The sequence below is a fragment of the Monomorium pharaonis genome, chromosome 4 (assembly GCF_013373865.1).
Source record: "Monomorium pharaonis isolate MP-MQ-018 chromosome 4, ASM1337386v2, whole genome shotgun sequence".
Classification (NCBI taxonomy): domain Eukaryota; kingdom Metazoa; phylum Arthropoda; class Insecta; order Hymenoptera; family Formicidae; genus Monomorium; species Monomorium pharaonis.
Window position 1 is genome coordinate 4237236 of NC_050470.1, and position 23224 is coordinate 4260459.

At 35.2% G+C, this 23224-nt stretch overlaps 1 protein-coding gene across 9 annotated transcripts in view; it reads left to right on the forward strand.

Moving 5' to 3' along the window:
• Positions 1–23224, forward strand: part of LOC114253999 — a 419778-nt gene that overhangs the window by 11906 nt on the left and 384648 nt on the right. For all 9 annotated transcript variants that reach the window (XR_004962849.1, XR_004962850.1, XR_004962848.1 and 6 more), the window contains exon 3: positions 2187–2229. The gene's annotated coding sequence lies outside the window, so the exon portion shown is untranslated. The remainder of the gene's footprint in view (positions 1–2186; positions 2230–23224) is intronic.

Genomic DNA, 23224 nt, shown 5'->3' on the forward strand with positions numbered 1-23224 from the left:
GAATAAATTCGCGAGGTCAGCGCGTGGTGTCTCTTCCGCGTGTTCTTCTCGCACGGTTACCAATTACTGGGACCGCGACAAGAACGGACACGTGCGTTTCATTACATCGTCTCGTCAGGGCAACTCATCCGCCGCCCACGCACGTCTTCTCCCGGGCGGGGCGTCGCGAATCGCGATGAAATCGGAAGACGTCGCCCGGACACTCGCGCGGATTGAACCGTCGCGTCGTGTTGCAATTAATTTTTCTATGTTCAGGAAAGGAACTCATTTCAAAATGAAAGATAGTTTATTAATAATTGATCGAGCACAAATTCTTGTTTGCAATAATAGTTTCTGTAGCAAGATAGCAATATAAAGGGAAAATAAAGTCAAAAACATTAATTAATTGAATAAGAAGTATTTTTGCGAGATAAATATTTCTTACATAGAAATTTACTAAATCACATCTTCCTTCCTATACGATCGGGAGATATTAAATATTCAAATGCTTGAATACTTATTAAGTGGCGGTTTTTAAATTCTACACCGGTCGGAAACATTTATCATCTCGCATCTGACGATACTGTGGTAACTGATCTGGTATTACGAACGCTGTAATTAATGGCGGTATAATTAATTCAGCAGGCGTATTATCGTATCGGGAAGAAGATTCACGTAATCCGATCCATTACGGCATGCGGTGACTCTTGAGATTTCTGCGCGCGGGGATGCTGACTTTTTTATTAGATTATAACCCTTCAGCGCAGTGATGTAAGTTATGCCTAATATTAGCATATTTCGGCATATTTATGTATACATACATAATTTATGTATCCATTACGTCAGCAGCAGAAAGGTAACTTACAAGGATGAACCCGATGGATGAGACAAAAGGGAAATTTTCGTACGTCTCACAAAGTCTCATTTATCGATTTTACTTGGCAGTAAAATACACACTTTTTATGATTAACCGTCTGATATTTTTTTGCATATATTATGTTTATATATCCTACGGCATCTCGATTGCAATTGATAACGCTTGGATGTGTGAAGAATATTGTAAATCACCAGGACATTTACGATTTGCACTGTCATTATTGAACGTCTTACATTAAATATAATATGATATTTTATTTACATAAAATAAATATGAAACTTCTGGAAGTAACAATTAAATAATAAATAATACCTTAGTTATATTTAATGTCTTCCGGGTTTTCTTTTTCTCTCAAGTTTCTTTATTGCACTCCTACACATTTACTCGCGAAAACATGACAATTACGATCGCGCATATTACTTACTAGAATATGATAATTGCATGATACTTTAAACTGCATTTCTGATGTACCTATGCGCTTTTTGCTACATTGAGGCTAAAAATTGACATGATCACACAGAGTATAATCATATGCAATATATTGAAGATAATTGATTACAAATGGACTTGGTTAAAAAAATAATTATTGCTTATAAATAATTTTATATTTTTTAAATATCCATATTTTAATCTTAAATAATTAATGTGTAATTAATTTATTACATGTAAATTTAGTACAATTATATAAAATATTAACTTTGATAAATAGACATCGTCTCGAATTGTTAATTATAAATGTTAATTAATTGTATGAAATAGCAATTGGGTAATATTCATACACATTGATCTTACTATTATAATAATGCAATGTACAGAACGATTCATGCCGCTGCCTGTCTATTAGTTTCGTTTATTTTTTGTTTACCGAAAATGGTAATATTGGCAGCCTTACGTACAACGAGTTATATGCAACGAAAGCAAGTCACGTGGCAGTTAACTCATTACTGTCGCAAAATCTTTGTTATAACGCGTACAAAGTAAATGTATAATATACTGAATATTATATCTATTCTTTATTTTCAAATAATTATTAAGAAATTGGTTTCTTTAAAATAGATGTTGAAGTGAAAATAGAAACAAAAAGTAAATTACATAGTATAATTATAATTTTCATGCGCTTTTATCTCGCGTTTTGAAGAATAATATAATACAGAGCGCTACGTGTAAAGACAATTAATAAAGACAATTTCTTGGTCGCGTGCCAGTCGACTTGATATTGCCATAAAATATTGAATATAACATGCATTATAGAGTAATAAATGTAATTTTTTAATATCTAAATATTAATTATTTTGATCATTAATGTAATGAACGTATTTATATTTTACAGATCAACATGGATGTGGTAAATTCCGTTGCTGCGCATCGTATTGGTGAGTCAAATAGCATTTTATTCTAATTTAGGATAATGAATCTATGAACACTTGGATTTTTTTTTATTAAGAATTATAGAATATATTACAATTCAATAAATATCTCTCATAGATTCAATATCTAAAAAAATAGGATATAATATGATATAGTTTACACTTTTATGGAATGTCGCAAAGTAAAGGACTACTTCAATTTCTATATGAATAATACGTAAATTTTTAATACGTATTAGATGAGTGACATTTATGTTTTTATAAAAAAAATTATTATATACATCGTGTTAAGTATAATAATAAAAAAAAAGTGATTTTATACACTCACAATATCGAACTCTAACAATTTCGGACAAGGACGTCGTAAATTGTCGTCGTTTTGTAATTGCGGCAAAGGGGCGTTTTGCCAGGCGAGTAATTAAAATCGTATTTCAATATTCTGCCAGCGAGAGAGTATCCCCGCCGATTATTCCGACTGCTCGATTACAAGGCGCCGTGAGAACATCGGATTCCAGGTGTCGGAGTTCCCGTGTGTGCGCATATTATTATTTCGATAATAATACTAATTAAGGCGCCTCCAGCCGCTCGTAATAACACTTTGCACGTAATGCGCGCTCCTAATCCGTAGCGGCATATGGTCCAACATGCGAGATATCTCGCGCGCGCGGCGTGATCGCAATCATCGCCAACGTTCTTCTTCTCGCTCTCTCGCGCATTAAATTCGCCATTAAAACGCGTGTCCGCCGTTTACCATGGATGCATGTACATACATTGCGGTACGGGCTTCCGATCAGTTGTAGGTCGGAATAAAGGAATTAAGAACTTGATTTACGAGTACTCTCATGAATATTACTTTCCATACTGTGCACGCGCGTTTTGATTCGTTTTGCATTCATCTTTTTTGTTTAATTGAAAAGGATTTTTATTTATTGACAAAAGGAAAATATGCATGGTTGTTACAAGTTGCACATATATACTAATTTTTTGCGAGAAAAAAATGTCCACGATTCCGCTCGTAAAAAAATAGAAAAACTTTAAAAATATCAAAGTGTTAATATAAACATTTTGTTACGAGTTATTTTTTTTTATTTATCGTTGTTAATGGCACGACTGTTACCGTGAACATTATCGAAGTCCGTCAATTAAAAATCCAATGCTCTTAAAATCGATTTTCCTGAACCGTCGTCGTCGACATATCTCACCGCTCGCATCTCCCTCGTTAGCTGTGCGAGCGGAAAGTTGTTAAGTTATTCGTTATCCTAATTATGCACATAATAAATTACATGCAAGAACGGCCGTCACACTCGAATACGCCATGTGGATTACCTGGTTACGTGTATATGTCGGCCCATCCATCGACCGATGTGATATACGTAGAGAGTAGGTCGCGATGCACGTGTTGCAGACGTATCCGCCCGAGCACGCACTCTTCGGCTGAGAATTCTAAGAAACGCGATATCGAGTGGATTCGTCGACGTGCACTTTCGTACGCGAGCTTCCGCTGCATTCTTTTGCATCGGTTAATTAGATGCTCTATCTTTACGGTAATTAAATCACTTTTTACTCGATTAATTAGTAGTCAGCTCGCTTTGCCGCGGAGAGGACGAGTTACAAGGAGCAGCTTCTTGTTATATTTCTTCTCGTTACAAGTATATTTCTCGTTCGTTTGTCTATGTTAATGCTGTCAAAATAAATTTATAATGTGAGATATTCATATACCGATAAGGATAAATAATTTATTCATGTGGTTTACTGTCATCTTTTTCTTGCTCTCTTTCTCTTTGGAAATTGGAAACATATAATCTCTTTCTTTCTCTCTCCCTCTCTAATTTCTATAATTATTAATTGAGAATATTTTAAAGAAAATGTAATTAAAGATATTAAGATTATATTATCCGAAATTGAGTTTTGTAGCTACCAAATATTAATATTAAGAGATTTTTTTTATTTTGGGATGAAACTTTAATCGAAACGCAAAATTATAGTTATTTTACTGTTGAAAACAATTGGTTTAAATAATATTTTGCTTTGATATTTTGAATTACCACAATGTTATTATAAGATGTTGTTAATGTTATCTGTATTGAATATGCTATTAATGGAAACGCGATGGTTCTTGAAAACACCTAGCTTTCAGAGTGCTTGTGAGGGACTACAACGTCTCGCACGTATGCGAGATGAATAAATTAACAAGAGAAAATCGTGCAACCGTTATCGCTTGCGAGTTTAGTTTGTTATCAATTTTATTATAATACTCTTGTTAAAAACCTTTTTACTATATGTGTATGTTGTATAACATCGAGAAAGCGAAACAATTGCAATATTGATAAATATTTCTCAAAATGACGTAATTGTACAAAGCAATTATGTTTAATTTCCACTGAGTTTTTTAATTTAATTGCTCCAATACTATATAAGAAGTAATTGAAAAGAACATCTTAATGATAACATATAATGATATTAAGTATGCAAAACATCCAATCTATTTTATGTCTAGAGAAAGGACACATGTCAGGAATAGGATATATAAATTTGTATATTTATCATAGAGCTACTACCGTGAAAATATTTAATGGGATCCCTCGAATGCAGTGCATAAGTTCATAGGTTAATATCTCTAACATATCCGTGATATTATCTTTATCGTTTCAAACGTCCGGCAGTGTCCCATGTGCGTGACGTACTCACCTTAATTGATGCGAGATAAGCCGGAAATGTGCGATAGGCATATAACCAGTCGGTCCCAGACTTGGATTGTGGCCAAATTCGAGTATTTCGGTGGAAAATGCTTAACACTCCGTGTACGGACGATCGTGCCGTTGTGCGGCAACTTTACTAGTTAATGGTTTTCAGGACCGAGTACAAATGTGTCGTACCGGAACATTAGAAGTGTTGCTAACAAGGTCGGTCGACAGCAAAGTAGGCAAATAAACCCCTTTAGAATTAAGCTGACTGCGAAGTTCTTAGGTCATGACGCCCGCGCCGTAATCTGCATTTTTAAATTGACAAGCGGGTACACGCTCAAGCTGTCTCAGCGTTTGCGATTAAAACGTTAATTGCGTAGTAGGTGTATGTATCAACATTAATTAGGGCGGGAACTTCGATCCTTTTCAGCCTCTAATTGGAACTGTCATGTACAACATGTTTCAAGGGGCATTTTGAATTTATCTAATATTCACTTTATTGTTTGACTTTTATTCAAGAATGTTTAACTGTAAATTAACCACTAAATAATAATATAAATGTATAATTGATATAGAGAATTTATATAATTATATATACACAAAGGCGTGTACCTATTTATACTATCTATTTATATATCTATTTATATTTATTAATTTCTGTTTATTCCGTATGATTATCTAAATAAAAAAGAATTGTAAATTATCGAAAGGATATCAAATATTTTTTAATTGTTGTATGTTAAAATATATTTAAAAAATAAGAAAGATACACAAGAAAGTATTTTTTAATACGTACTTTTTGTGTGTTAAGGAAATGAAACATCTCTTTGAAAGAAATCTCGTTTTTTTTAAAGCGAAAATTATTAAAATTATAAAAAAGATTTTTAAACAAATTTATTTCCTTAACGCATTACAAATTAGTCATTAAAAAATTAGTGTTCTTCAATTTTTGTTTATATTTTAACATATCCAAAAGTTATTAAAATCGGAGATTACTTGATTGTGTTTTCTTAGAGAGCTTTCTCTTTCTTTTTTCTTAAATTGATCCTTGAATGACTAAAAATCACGGTCTCGATTTGATACATGCTCATGCATGCTCATGTTGACCGTTTTGGCAAAAATAATTTTGCCATTATCTTTTGAAAAGTGGTTTAAAAACTAATTAAAAATCTAATATGTTCTGGGTAGATTTGAACCTATAGATTTTTGGCACAAAAACCAGACGTGCGCCACAATCGTCTTACCTTGTCACTAAATAACATAATAGATATTTCGCAATCATAAAAACATAACGTTATTTTGTAATGAGAAAAGATATCATATGTTTAAGCACGTAGTCAGTCGTTTCATTAGTACACAAAGTCGTGCCGAGGAAGTTGTTGTCTCTCAAAATATCACAGTGCATGCGGGGGTTTGTTACTTATGTAAGTATATGCGCGCCATGAATAATACTCGTAATCCAGAGCACTAGTTTGTTTGTGCGCAAAAAAAGCTAATAATACAACAACAGAAAGATTAACTATGCAGAGATTATAAAACTGTTCTAACATAATATTTCTTTGACGACTGTTTCTAAAAAAAAAAAAAAAAAGAAAGAGAAAATACAGCATAATGTACAGTTACGTAAGGTTATATAAGAATTAAGGAATTCAACAAATTAAAAAATTTACATTTTATTTGCATATAAAAATTGATATTACGCAAGAAGGTGTAAATATAAAATTTTAATTATACTTTGTCATAATGTTTCTATTAGATGTTAACAAATATTTAAGATACTAGCGGTAAGTGCGACGCTATTGCCGAGAATTATTTCGCGAGGAGAGCGTCTCATCGTAATCGAATTTCGCATAGTTCGCGGCCTTAACACGCGAACGTTCATCATCACGTGATACTCGATTCGGATAAACGTTGAACGTCGATACTCTCGTGCGGATCGTGGCAATCGCTTCTGGTCATTACCCCGCTTTTTGCGGCAACAGAAATGAGGCGTCAAATGACTGAGGCCGGAGTTCGCGTCCGCGCCAGACTTCGGCTATTTGTTGCAGAGTTTCTTTCTGACGTCCAATTGAGTTTGCGGTTTAACTCGTTGAGCAGTACGGAGGCAAACGCATCTGTGTTACTCGGAGTTCCTTCGCGTTTTACTTCCGCTTAAATCGACCGGCGCGCGGGGCAACGCGACCGAACTTTGGCTTCACGGTAAGCGGGGAGGATTGCTACTCTCGATGGCGTTTTTTTTTCCTGCGGGGAACGATTACTCTCGCTCTCGTGTCTTTCTCTACGAGAGTTTTTTTAGGAAAGCTTCACGGGGTTCACGTTTAAGCGTGCGAAAACGAAATCCGAAGAATCGAAACTTTGCTTTCTATATGGGATATAATTCTCCATTGATAAAATCTGCTTGAAATATAATCGCAAATTATAATTGGAAATAATTATCTATGTAGTAATTACAAGGCAAACCGTCACAAGGTATAAAATACATTACGTGCACGTAATTATCGAAATAAATCAATGAAACTTAGAATTAATCAATCGACTGTTTAACGTTTGACACGTGTAAGCATTACAATTTTAATTAAGTTCAATAGTTCTTTGATACGACAACAATTAAAAGGCTTACTACAGTTGGTTAACCTACATTTTCGTAAAAACAAAGTAAATAAACTCTAAAGTTAAAGTGATTAACAAATTTCCTTTAATTAATATTATTTTCTAAATGCGTGACACGGAAGGAGGAAAACATAGTATGTCACTAATCGAGAATTTATTCTTTTACCTTTGAATCACAGAATGCTGTTTATTGTTTTTGTTACAAGCTATTGGAATAATCCACGTGTCCCGCAAAGGAATTTTCTCGTTGTATTTTCCCGCAATTCGCTCACCATGATCGTCGTTCGTATTGCTGGTGTACAGAAAGTAGTACAAAACAGCAGAGTTGAACGACAGTACACAAACGGGTCCTTCGTCGTCCTCGTATTTGTTTGCCTCGCCATTTTGTCCAGCCTTTTGTTTCTTGCACTTTCAAGCGTCATTCCCCTGGATTACGTCTGGCGACAATTAACAAAATGAAGGCTTGGCATCACTCAACGGGGTTACTTTCTCTCTCCTCTGGGTAACTTTTAGACGTTTTGAATGAAAAGATTTATAACTAAATTTCGCATAATGTTCCAGCTTAAAGTAACGTAATAAACATCCGCATATAATTTTAACTGCAAAACTTTACCATAACTGTTTTCGCCGAAGGTAGGCCGAAGTTACTCGGCAAGTATCAAAGAAGCCTCATTTGGGGATATACGTAATTAAATTAGATGGTTAAAATTACTCGAGTGGCGAGTGTTTCTTCCCATCTGCGTAGCGCGCTATTTGTGCAGTTTTAACCGCGAAACTTCATTATAAATCTTTTGCGCAGGACAGGTCAGAAAGTTAGCCGTTGAAAGGGTCGAAGTTTTGCTTCTACGTAATAAAAGTAAATTTGAAGAACGGACATTTTCAAGAGTCGCTGATAGCGCGCGGCGAGTCGAGATACGATGCGAGAAACGACGGGTCGTGCGACGGGTGAGAATCTGCTGGAGCTTTCTGCCAAAGCGCGGCGGAACTAGTAGGCGGCTAGTCACTCCGCGAACACTCTACAAACTGCAACTCATTCGTTAATTTGCGCGGCGGAAGTTATTGCGGAGGGCCCCCATGGGGAACTGTCAATTCTTGGGCGGTGTTAGTTGCGGCGTAACGTCCCGTAACGAGAAATTCCCACATACATCACAGTTATTAATGGATCGGCGTAACTAAGAAGCGCTACGCCGAAGAAAGCCCCGGCCGTCGATGCGATGTGGCGCGGAATCGAGAGTTAGTTACGCGAGACGCTAACTGCCGTTTCGCACGATTATGCTTTGCGTCTTTGAAAATACAGTATAACAAGCGACAAAAAAATATATATGTATAGTATGGTCATAACTCTTTGCGCAAATGAATTATCTTGAGAGATGATGAAGAATCACGAGGTTCTAGGAGGAAATGCGAGAGGTGCTCCGCGAAAGTTTGAATTAAAACAACGAGAAATAAATTGACGTCGTCGGTCTCTCCAGGCTTTTATTTAATTATTTAGTTTCTCCGGCATGTCTCGGCCAACTGCAACGACACTTGCGAAGCAACGGAACTAAATTACCACGATATCCCCCACGTTGATAGAGACTTTTCGGAACTTTCGGGTAGTTAAACGTTAAAACAAATATAAATCGGTTCGGCAGGGCTAAAATGACGAATGAGAAAAATCGGAGACACGAGGAATCGCGACGGAGAGAAAAAAAATAAGACAAAAAAGAAACGCCGCAGCGTTTGAAAATAATTGTTTTCGTTCTTTTACTTAGATTTGTATCTCAATAAAAATGCAGTAAAAAATTCTAAATATTTCAAAAACATTCTACTTTGTACATTTGTACAAATAAATTGTGCAAATATTCTAAGTAACTGATATGTATTCTCTAACCTGTAGTGCTTAGATTAGTTGATCATTTAGGAATAAACAATAGAATCAAACATAATTGATTATTAAAGAAACAAATTAATTGATTTAATTGTTAATTAGTTTTAATTATTAATCGTAATTAAATTGATTAATTATTCTTCTTTAATGATCAGTTCTGATCGATTATCTCTGAATAATTTATTATCGATTAATCGATTAAATGCCTATCACTACTAATCTCTGCTAATATGCACATATTTAAGAGAAGGAGAACGATTTTTTTTCTGTCTGTCGCTTTTGATAGAGACGCAACTAACATGTAATGACGTGACGATGAGAGTTTCCAGACGTTGCAATCATATTTAAAATTGACAAATTTAGCGCGTTCCTCTTTCCCGCGAGTTCATCAAATTGTTTCCTCCGTGTAATTTGTCGGCTGGGAACATCGAGCGCCGGTTAACGACGAGCAATTTGCCCGTCGAGTGTTTATCGGCACGATCGTTTGAGGGAAACGTAATGAGGTCTGAAAGAAAACTGCCGGGACAAAGTATTGGTTACTTCAGCCTTTCCGCGGGAATCCTCTTTCTTATTCGTTGTGTTCGTTTCGTTATATTTATTGAAAAATTTATCAGAAAGATTTATTTATGCTTTACAGTTTGAGGAAAAGTACATTAATATACATAATAATAAGATGTTAATGAGATATAAAAAGTTGCATTTTATTCTATAAAGCGTATTCTAAACCTATTCTAAAATTAAATTAACGAATTATGATTACACGATGCATTTCGATAATTTTTATATCTGTATATAATCTAAAATAAAAGTCTCTTAATGGATGAAAATTACAGAAGTAAAAATTAATAATAAAATTAACCAAAGGAGAACGCTATTTTTTAGTCGACACGGATCTTGGTGTCCTTTAATAATATTTATGTGAATTCTTACAACTTTTAGTTTATGTATGAACCTTGGCTGATGTGATATTTTTCGATAATGATTACATAAAAATAAATTATTGTTAAGTAACATATTATTAAATTGCTTGTTAATTTAAATTATAATATTATTTATTCTAGTTTTAATTAAAAACTGTGTTTTAAGACAAATAATCAACGAGTAGTTTGCATGAACTGGAAATTGTAAAAATTTACAAAAATATTACTAGTCATCCATCTTGGCAAAAAATAACATTTTTCTTTGTTTAATTGTGTTGTACATATTATTGATATTATGGTTTTATAGTATAATTATAATAATTAATTATTAATAATAAAATGTTATTTTTAATTTAATTTTAATTTTGATTAAGCTGTAACATTTTTATTTTATACTTACTAAAATGTTAAAGTATTTAAAAATGCGAAATTTAGTTTTTAAATATTCTATTTGTTATTTTATTTCTTGGAATTTAATATTATATATATTGTAAAGATATTCGTGAGAAAACATTTGCTGTTAATAATAACGCTTAGGAAGTATATATAGGTATAGTGAAATTTGAAGCGGAAGTTCGCATTAAATGTCTTGAATAAATTCTTCGGCCGGGACCGAAACATGCCAGTATGCCAAAGTCGTAGCACGTGTCGGTGCTGAAAGGGTGCACATGCGGTACAGCGGGGGTGGTCCATTTAATAATCAGTAAACTAGTTACGGCCCGCATACATCCATATACGAGCGGCCATGGTCGCATGTGCGCCCTGAATTATTTACACGGAGGATGACCGCTCGCCAAAATGGACTTAGAATTCGCAATTAAGGTGCACGGGGCCATAAGCCCGAAACACATTACCGCATTATTATTAAAATCGAGCAAAGCCGGCACCGCGAAACGTAAGTCCGCCCTTCGGATGTATACATCATGTGGCGGTCCCTCGATGATTTATTATGGTTATCCACAAATTACCGTTTGTTGTGATAGAGAGAGAGAATCATCTCATAGTTTTTACCTATTTTACTACCAAAAAATTGGTATTATCTACTGATTATACAAACTACAAACTTACTACGAAATTGATGCAACCAATATATTAAAACAATTTTTTACGAATTATTTCTATTTTTGATTATTATCTTTAATGCTCGTTTATCGTTTAATAAGTTAATCTCAACAATCATGATTATTTTTTAGCAAAAAGTATTTTTTTAAAATCAGATTTAATGTTGCAAGTTTATATTTTTTTATTATAAATTGAAAATAAATATTATTTTAAATTCTATTATTTATATAGACATATCTTTATTTGTTATCAGATTGACGATTATTCCGCAAACGGAATGGTGATGAAAATTCAAACGTATAGATGCATATACGTGCCATTTGCACTTGGTGCATCGCGATTTCCAACTCGCATAAATGCGGGTGTATATTTCTAAAAACTAGCGAATTGTGGGCGGCCGTGTTTGCGCCGCAATTTCATTCGCGGCGGCAGTGGCTGGTCACTTCGCCGCAGCAGCGGTTGCAAATAATCGAAATTCAATCAAGAGGAATTTCGATGCACTGTCGGAAAAACAGTAGTGCATCTTTTCTAGAACAATGCATGTGTCTATCTGCCAGTAAATCATTTATAAAACATCAAACATGGCAAACCCAAAACTTTTATTTTTTGATCCAATGGAAAAATTTATTCAGCTTGTTCTTAATTTATTTTCTTTACAAACATGCGCGCGCGCACACACATACATACACACACACACGAATTTATATTTTTATAATTTTACAAATTTAAAATTTTTTTTATAAATTTCGTGCAAAAGTACCAAAAAGCGTATAAGAATTAAGTAAAAAAATTTTTTTTTTATTTATATTAATTTACTAAAATATTTTTCTATTAATTTGTCCAAATTTATCTTTCTTATCAAAAAATTATCTAAAACTTAATTTTAACCAACTTAGATATAAAAACAAACCAATATTAAAAGAAAATACATACATTTTAAAATAGATTTAACATTTCTCTACAAAGTATTTTTATATATTTGTTTTAACCTTTTGTTATTCCAGAGTCTAGAATCCAGATTTATCTCAATTCAATAGCTAAAAATTTAAATTTATTTTTTAAGAGTTTATTTTTGAAGATCAATTATTTATCAGTTTATATCTATTTCTTACGTCTATTTTATCTAGATTGTTATGTGTATACATAAAATAATTTTTTAAATAATTATTTAAAGAATATATTTGAAACTGTTTTTGGACAATTTATCTTTCGGTTATGTATTCACAGCTATTTTATCGTTTTAATGAAATATCTTTAATCCTTAATAATCGTATTAAGCTAGTGATTTTCTCTTTTCTGTTTAAGACATTCAGTCATAACCAAGAGCAAGATTAGTATGCATTTTCTTTCGCGGAGAAAACTAGGAAATAAGAACCAACTCGTTTGTCTTCCGCGTGACCCCCATAGTTTACCGTCCGCGTAAGAAAAAGTCCAGGTAAACATCACGTAGACGTAATTTAGCATCGTGCAGTCGACGGTGCGACCCTGATTAAAACGCAAGGCGGCGACCAGGTAGAGCTCACCGACATTGGCGCGAGCGCGTTCGCACGAGGGTGCCGACCGTGTGTATGCAAATTTTATAGGTTAAATGGGGCGCCCGACCGGCCACGGAAATAATTATCCCAGTTACCCTGTATTCAGTACCTTAGTCATCCTCCCCCCGGCTCGAGACGGCGCACCCTCTCTCGGGGCCATTGTCGCGCATGCATGCCGCCGCACCTGCACTTGCTTTCTAGACCTATCGCTTTCTCTCTCTAATCTATTTCTATTTTCGGGTTTTTGTTACGAATATTTTGTGTAACATGTTTAATCCTGATTGCGATATATTTTGACGCTTGAAATTAGTGCGTTATATTATCTGTAATTAATGTTGTGCTTGGGAAAAGAAACTTGAAGTAAATTACTGCTTTCAGTAAAAAGCTGTTTAGTTGAGGACTACATTTTTGTAATAGTAATAATACATTTTTTGTTATATTTATATTATATTATATATAGAATTAGTATTTATGTAAATTAGACATTCTATTATTATATTGTATAAATATAATGTAATGTGACGAAGAGTATTAAATATCAAATCATTATTATTAGGATGTAAATTTAGATTTCGAATGAATATTCTTTTTCGTAGAGAAAAACAAAGCATATTGAATACGTTATCGGGTCGTGATACAAATAATTTTTTTTTAAACAATGATATTTTGCACATTATTCGAAATTGATGGCAGAAATACAAAGAGAAATTCAACGACATTATCAAAACGAGTAGTTTAAGAATGTAAGGTTGAAGATGTTTCTACGGTCATATTTAATTTAGGCGGCAAACTTTCCGTGTAACGGGGTGCACGGAAATATCGTTACAAGAAAATCCCGCGGCGTGACGAACGGGAAGTCGTGCCCAGGCGTAAGACAATTATATTAGAGACTTTACACGCGCCATGCGCAGGAATTTGCGCCCGGTGTATCCATACCTGCGTGTATCTACAACGATCGGTTTACCCTTCGGGTACGTAACTCTATTCACGTCGATTTATAGTTTCTCATACTTGAAATTGGGAATTAGCGACGCATCGTCGCGAGCGTCACACTTCGAAAACGCGCCCGATCGCATAAAATTGCCATCGTGACTTAAAAACATCTGTAATCATCTAAAATGCTATCCTTGAAACGTAAAACTTTGAATATGAAAAACTTTTAATATTATTTATCTTGAAAAATTAATATTATTTTTGATGATATTCTCGTATATTTCTTCAATTGTCTGAGAAAACCTTTTTTTTTAAATGAAAACAACGAAGATTATTATTGAGATCGAATTTCTGAATTTGAACTTTTATTTTTTTTAAAGTTGTTTTTTTACAAGTTTTAAAAAATTTTTACAAAAAATACTCTTTGCAATGTGACGTTTATAAAAATAATTTTAAACAAAAGTAAATATAGCAATGTTGTTAAGTATTCAAGGAAACATAATTTATTAGTTTTACTATTTAGTTTCACTATTTGAGATTCTCGTTATAGAAGATATTGGCATTTTGATATTTTTGATGCAAAACTATCTTTATTACCGTCCCATTTATTTTACGATAAAATATCGGAAAAAGATCCCATGAATATCACATTTAGTAACGATTTCTCGGCAGTTATCGATTTTATAAATTGTACTTTATAGTATTATATATTGGCAAGAAATCGTTGGTAAAAGGTTGCGGTGAATAATAAACTGTCATTCAGCCGCTAAGTAGCGTCCGCAAATTCCGTGTCCGGCTAACTCCTGCCCATGATGACTTAATTCTGGCGCAGCGTTTAGGAAGTAATTAAACGTCCGATGATTATCTATTTCCTGCGCCGTCCATTCCCTGCCTCCTCCTCTCTTTCCCCTCCTCATCTTTGTACAATGACGATGCAGCACCGTCAGTCGAACCGGAAATTACCACGGAATCGAAGCTAGCTTGTGCGCGAACACACAGGACTACGCACAAACGTGATGTATGCTTAACGCACCTCAGATCGACGGGAGGGGAGAAGGGTTCCGGAAGAGGGAGAGGAGGGTGGTACGCGAAACCTGCACGGTAAATTAGTGTAGATGGGAGGGGTTGTAAGCCCTTTCAAGTGTGGCGTGCCCGACCTGTGCTCGCCATCAGACGCACAAACGATGCTTATCACGCCGCGCGCGCCAGTTTGATCACAGCGTGGAACTTAGGTTCCGTGCGTTCGACAGTCGACGCTCGGCGTGTCGACGTCGTCGGGAAGGTGGTGACTCGAATCGCCGCCAATTTTGACGCTGGGAGAGTGGCTATCGACCGTCACGGCGCGGCCGTTCTTTGAAATTTCAATTTTTCCTCGCATCACCGACCGGAGCTTTCACGCGCGACACAAACGTAGGGTGAGCGGAATAAGACACAAGCCACGTTTGAGAGAAGAAAGATATATATATATATATATTTTTTAAATTGCTTTTGACGATTTTTATAATAGATAATGTTTTTTGTTAAAAACAAATAATATATTTAATGCGCTAAGAACAGTATTGAGAACAACGGATTTTTATTTAACATCTAAGCACTATCTAAATTATTCTAAACTATATCAAAGCTTATGTAGTATTAATGCACTAGTCTTATGGTAGATTACTTATTTGAAAATAAAATAATTCCCTCATATAGAAAACCTTTGAACTTTATAATTATTTCGGTAGATTATAATATTATGCGGGGGAGATTTATACTACTATCAAGATGAACGACTTATACCGTAATCTTTGCGCCGACAAACGAAAGCGTTTCGATATTAGCTACTGAATTTCCTCAACTTCATTTACGACTTCATCCGCCGATCCCCGTTATTAAATTAATCTCCGTGCATCAAGGGAGGGATCTAAGATCGAGCCGCGCAATCTATCTCGTAATCCGGAATCTCGCGAAGGGTGAAATATCCGGCGAGTGTACACGAGATGAATTATTCAGTGCGACGTCGATATTTAAAAGTTCCTCTTCTCCGCACGCGCGCTCTCTCGGTGTTTGGCTTTTCGGAAAAAATCGAATCGAACGTGGCGAGAATCTCGCGGTGGCCTGGTTCCCTTTTTTTTCATCCCCGGGCAAGCTCGCAAACTTATTCCTTAACTCGCGGTTGAAACGAACGAACGTGATGGAGAATTTAAGCTGTCGATTTTTTTCATTATGTATTACATCATGGACGAAATAACTGATTCTAGCGAATGAAAAAAAATAAAATTTGATGTTTGGAAACCACATATTTTTAATTATACTACATATTCTATTTATAAAGTTAAAAGAAATAAATGAAAATGTATATACTGTCGTCTCTAAAAATTGACAGCTGTTTCTCATCTAGCAAAATGGTTTTATAAGAATTTCTCTTTATATTTTCAAATTAAAGCGTTAGCTCTGCGTTCAGTTTGCTTTTCGAGTACGACGTTGATATCGCGTCATTAGGGAGATACGTAGAATCGCATATTAATTCCCCAACGTGGATATACATGGAAAATGAAAGGGAATCGGCGAATAATCTGGCATGCACTGCGGAGATACATCGGTGGAATTCGCCGACAAAAACTATGATACGCGCTTCAGATTAAATGCACAATGCGCCAGCGCAGTCAAAGGCATGGATTTTTCCAAACGTTTGTTTTTTTGCCGGATATAATCCAGCGTGCTTTTATGAAATGCCCTGATGCATTTCGAGTCCATTGCACAATCGCTGAAAGAAGCGGCTGGTACGTTGCATGAGTTTCGCGTTATAATTCTTGCAAATGCAGAAACGTATTTTGGGAGACAGACTGAACATACTTCCGTGTGATATTACTGTAATGTGTTTGTTGCGAACCTGTATAACTGAAAAGAAAATGAAACGTTGATTTAAAGATTGATTTAAATACAATATACTTATACCTTAATACTATAATAGAAAGTGCATTATTTTAATTAATATGTTTCAGTAAGGATACACAACATTTTTACAAATCTTTTGTTATAGAAAATTTACATAAAGGACAAACATTATAATTCTTGACGACACATTACCGCTTACCATTTTTATAATCTTTGATAGAATCACGTCATGCATATGCACAAAATATCAATAAACAAGCATGATAATATATTATACATATGAGAAGACACACTAGATATAATGCAGCGTATGTGAGGAGAATACAGAAAATCCACAACAAAAAATACTTTTGTGAATCATTTTTCAATAGGTGAAAGAGCAATTTGATCGTTTGGTACATAATTTCGTAGTGTTTTCACGGTTGCGTTTTTCCATTCGGTCAAGAAAATCGAGGTTACGTAATGTATCACGTATCGAGAAAAACAAATGCATAAAAACGTGAATATTCATCGGCTTGATATTCAATCGTACCAACTTGTGTGTGTATGTAATTTATTTAAATTAAATTTTGATAATTATAATATGCTTAATTTCTTGTTTTTTAATTAAAAAATGTTTTTAAGTTGGTAAAACATTACGTAGAAAAATGTATGTATTAACTTTTCCAAATTATAAAATTATAATATAAAAAAATTTATAACTTGTATATATATATACTTGTAATTGACACAAAAGATTTGTCTATATTTTTAATGTAATGTAGAGATAGCGCATTCGAATTGTGCGACGTCGGTCTTCCATATAAAACCATGTTTTTGTTCCGCAAGTTCGAAACTCATGCACGTGTATTTTTGTTAAAATTGCAATTTCGAATTAAGTCACGCACCGCCGGTGCGAGAAACGATGATGTGGAATTCTATATTTATAGCATGCATCGAGGTTTCGAAAGTCCAATAGTTGCGTTATCGTGAAATAGTTGGCGAGAACGAGGGAAAGAGACGGAAAAAAGTCACTTTTTTGGGACGGAAATTGTATGCCAATCTCGCGAGACAATTACGAGTGTAGCCAGGCCAAAACGGTATCTTTGCGTGTTCTGTCGATCGATAGTCTATCAAAGCGGTTAAGCTACCACTTTTCAATCAATTTTCCATTTGCATCGACAGTGCTTTTTCCGGACAACGGCGCAGATTACCTTTTCAGGTAGTCTGCTCGATACTGATAAAGGGATCTTCGATTTAGAAATACATGCCACAATCGATAATTTGACACTCAATCGTGCAAAAAGATCGAAAGTAAGTAGATTTGAAGGATTGAGATCATTACGTTATGTCTTTCTGCTTTTTACGTGAAATATAAGCTTTTATTAGATGACACATATACATGTGTGAAATACCTAAATATAGATCAATATGTATGTGTATGTAGTGTAAATAATACATAATAAAATATAATAATGACTTTTGTCATCGATAAAAATTTAAAAAATCTTTAAAGTGGATTTAAACGCACATAATAATTATAAATACTAATATGAATTAAAAACATCTTTCGCAAAAATATTTTAATGTAATATATAAGTTTAATATTTTTGTTTCATAATAATAACTGCACCATAATATGTGATTAAAAATTGAGATCAATTTAAAAGGCAGCTCATTTTTAGCAAATTGCTGTATGGAATATATTTGTACACACATAAATTCAATAAATTATTTACGAACATATAATTTTGAAATATTAATAGTATTTTTTTAAATTAGTGATAATGTTATTAGGAATTTATATAACATATAAATATAGCTACGGAAACTGTTAACACATATTTTATAAATTTAATTTATTATGCATGACTTTTATATTTTAATATTAACATATAAACAGAGAGTATTAATACAACACATGCATAATATTAAATGCTTTTAATCTTTCATAAGAATTTATTATGATATTATTATTAATTTTCTGTTTTCTAAAATAATATATCTCTTAAGGAGTTACTTTTTAGTGGAATTTGAAGATATTATTTGTATATTTGGGTTATGTATATATATATATATATATATATATATATATATATATATATATATGTATATGTATATATAAGTACATTTACATTCATGAAAAGAATATATTTAGTAAAGTATCTAAAAATTTAACGGGAATGTGTAAAATAATTTTATTAAAATAAAAATAATTATATAGGACGTTCTGAATATGCCGCAAAAAGTTTTGATATTTTAGCAAGCAGCTTGTGCGTCCTATATAATTATTTTGATAGTCCAACAAAATTATTTCCAGGTCTAATTAAATTTTCAGGTACTTCTATAGTTTCCCATATATAATATATTCATTTACATCCATTTCATTTTATTCGTATTATCGAGTCCGATCAGTTCTGCAAAACCTGGTATCGATCGGATGTCATTAAACTTCGTCAACTTCCTGATTACTCAACTCCGCGCTCTCTTATTGCCTGCAAATCACTAATTCCTTGTCGCTCGTTCCCAATCCCTATCGCCCTTCGGCCCCACTGAAGACCCTTCGGAAGATACCCTCGTCCGCGACGAAAGACTTTCCGGAAGTCATCGGCAGGACTGATAGTGACTTAGATTAACTTAGAAGCGTAGCGCGCAGGAATTTCAAAGAGATGTACCGGCGCCACGTCGCGGCACCCGCGAAGTATTCGAAGAACGGAGATTCGGCGGAAGCAATCTGATTCCGGCGTAGTTGATGAGGAGAAGAAGGAGGGAATTGGAAGGTACGTCGACGCGACGGCTTCGCGAGTGAAACTTTACTAAATTTGCGCGCCGCAGGAAACAGAAGGATGCCGACGACGACGACGACGACGACGTCGTCGTCGGCGGTGGCGATGGGGGAACAGGGCGTCCTACGGTTGTGTCGAAAGTTCCCTGTCGACGTCGACCCTGTCGGTGACATTGAGTAAGCGCGCGACTTTCGTATCGATTAGATGGGATTAGGACAAGCCAACGACGGCGATGTTGGTTCGAGAGTTGTCGCTATATCTCGTTGTTTTACATCGTTGCAGTGCTTTGCGTCCGCTTAATTCGCGTTCTACGGAATGGGGAATGGCGTTCGCGTTTTCGTGTGGTGAATATAAAACTGCGACGAAATGAGATCGAGATTAATGTCCAAAAGATCGTCGTGTAACCGAAACAAAAAATTATTTTAAAGCTTCAATTGCGTTTTGAGAGCTAATTATATACATTGTGTACTATTTTTCAATATTAATTACCGATTTAAACTTTAAATTTGTTGATAATCGTGCATGTGATAAAGTAAATTTTGTATCGTTAGTGAGAAATTAATTAATAAAAACAGATACATAATTAAATTCAGTTATTTATTAATTAACGCGTGCAATAAAGTAGCTTAGATGCAGTTTGTTGCATTCTTTATCTTCCAAAGTTAGTATCTTCCGAATCTAACGAATCCGCCTTACAAATACATATAACGAAATTGCGAATTTCCGAGCTGCGTCGGAATGCCGTCCATCGTACGTAACTTCCTGCAAGGTCTTTTCCCGGGGTGGCAATTTCGGAGGGTGCGTGGAGGGAGACGAAAAAGGGTTCTTGTTTTCGGTAACTCCGGGCATTAGCCGTATTACTGTAACGACGTTGCTTTCCGTTTAGCCGGTTGCCTTCATTATTGCCCTATCGAAGTGGCGAAGGGCAGGGAACGCGGCTCGTTTCCGATCAGATGTGGGCAATTAAAGGCCAATCGTTTCCCGTTACGAGGCCGCCCGCGCTAACTCTCGTCCCCGCGCCCCGTGCACTAGCTGGCCCGGTAATGCAGTTCCGCGCCGCTACCGCTCCCGGAATACGTTACGCGTTTCGATTTTTAATCGATCTTCGCTTGGAGCACTATACACTCGGGTGATCGCCGATGATCCGCGTTCTGCATTTATTCGAGGACCCGCGCGGTACATCTCCGGTCCGACACGTCTGTGATCGTAAATGCAGTTAGTGCAGATCCAAATGCGCACTCAGATCTGTGCGATGTGTATTTCTTTGGTCGTGACGCTTTTCGAAAACTATCGAAAAGAGAGGCTGCAGTGCATTTATTAAACTCTTCTTCCCTCTTCTCGCGAGACTCTCTTTGTGATCACGAAATTCCTGCAGATAGAATACGAGACGTATTGTCTCGAGTTAAGCGTGCTGATTTGAACGTCTTAATTCTCGTGCACAGGTCGAGTTGATTACATTATACGCGTATACGAGAAGCATGGTGAGATTCCGCGGAAGATACGTGAGAAAGTCCTCGATTCGGTACAGCAGCGGCCGGCCGCCCGTTTCTGGGGTGCATTATGCAACCGAGAAGGAGAGACCTCCTGAAAGTTTTATGGAGCGTACGCGATTTCCCAAGCTGCATCGTAGAAATGCATGCGCGTCGTATTCCGCGGAGAAAGACTAGCGATCTTGTATATCGTGTGTACCAGACACTCAATAAATTTCTGCTTTCCCTGATCCCAGAATTAGTTGCTGAAGAAGCGACGCTTGCGGAACGCTTTACCATTTCGCCGCTTATTTTTAGAATAAGCGGCGAATAACGTATGAAACAGTTTAAGTTTATTATATGCCTTAACAATATTAACCGGAACGGCGCATTTATTTGACTTTAATCGTCTTTTAATTGAAATAACAATTAATTTATTGAGAGAGCAATTAATTACCGGAGAAAGCCAATTAAATTTTATATTTTCTAAAGTATTTTAATTTTCTAAGTGAATCTAAGGCAAAACTTTTGTTACTTCTCGACTTTCATCTACTTGATAAGAATCTATGATTTCGAGTCTCGTTTTATTGAGGTGACCGTCACGGGGCGGCACGTATCATCCTCTACAGCTACGCCACGTCACGTCGGGTGAGGGTGTTCTCGCTACGTTAATTATGCGGCGGCGTAATTAAATAGGAGGTAATTGAGGGACGCGAAAGGCATTATTGAAGTTTCTGATGGTGGCGGGGTGGCTAGAACTCGTTGTTTGCGCGCTGGTGTTTGTAAGTGACTGCGTATGTGAAACAACCATGTGCAGCACCGACCCTTACCACAGGGGGTGCAGCAGGAAATCATTGATCCTTTTTAAAAAAAAAAGTTAAAATTAATTTTTAAATCTTATATAAACTTTGACTAAAAGATTTATCAATTGTAGTATTTAAAACGTTCTTGTTACTTATAAGTACGTTAATTTTAGGATTACTTTGTAACAAGACCTCAAATTACGTAGCAATACAAATAATAAAAATTATTCAAAGCTGATTTTAAATATTAGAAATGAGAAAGCAAACTTTCTTTTTCTTATTTCATTGTATATGTATATCTAGAATTTAAATTACAAAGGTTATATTTCGTCTTGCTCTCTTTCATATTTCAATTTTCGTAATAGACTAAAGATCACGACGTCAGTAATAGGTCCGACCTATTCTAATACGCAAAAAATTTCATTATGTTATTACATAAGATAATGTAAATTACTCCGCCTTATCATGCAAAATACTTGCTCCTCTTTGGGCGATGTTAGGGTTAATCTGGAGTTCACAAAGAGACCAACTTTGATTAAGGGTTCCTCGAGCGCGCGTAGGCGGCCCTGCGCTCACATACTGACGATGAGGGATGGTGACTGGAGAATACTGACGCTGATACGCGCGCGGTCAGTCTCGCTCGCTCGCGGAAGGGGGTTGGTTGGCTGGTCGGTGGTCGGTCCGTCGGCTCATGCATATGCTAATCATATTCGGAGGCGCGCTGGCTTCCAGGCGGAGATGAGCACCGGCCAATTCCGCCGCGCCATCGACTACTACTCCATCCCGGGCTCTCTGTACATGGCATAGAGCGGCGTGAATCGTCCATTCAACCACCCTTTTTACCCATCCTAGCTAACTCGCGAGGGCCGACGATTGCGTGGATTAAATTAAATGGACCACCGCGGATCGTTCCGGATAATAGCGAATAGATCGCTGAAGAACGTTTTCGACTCCTATGCTCGTCCTCGCGTTATCCTCCTGGTTCTTCTAACTAATACAGTAGCCAACATTTTTACCCGAGATTAACTCGGAAAATTTTATACAATGTGAATTTTTGTTTTAAAAAGGAAGTGTGTGGAACTGTGAATTTTTCCGCATTTTAATCTGTGTTATATTAGATAGAAAAACGTATGTTTTTGAAACAAATACATTTATTTTAAAAATAAAATAAAATTTAAAATGCACGATATTTTTTTATTTTTATTTTTTTATATTTAATGCTCAACACATGAGTGCTTGATTCTTTAATTGATATTGGAAATTCTATGTGTGTATATATATATGTATATATATATATATATATACATATATATACATATATATACATATATATACATATATATACATATATACATATACATATATATATATATACATACAAATATACACATATATGAACATGTATATGTATTTATAAAATATAACTTAACAATGATTCAGTTATATTGTGGCTAGATATAATAACAGCTT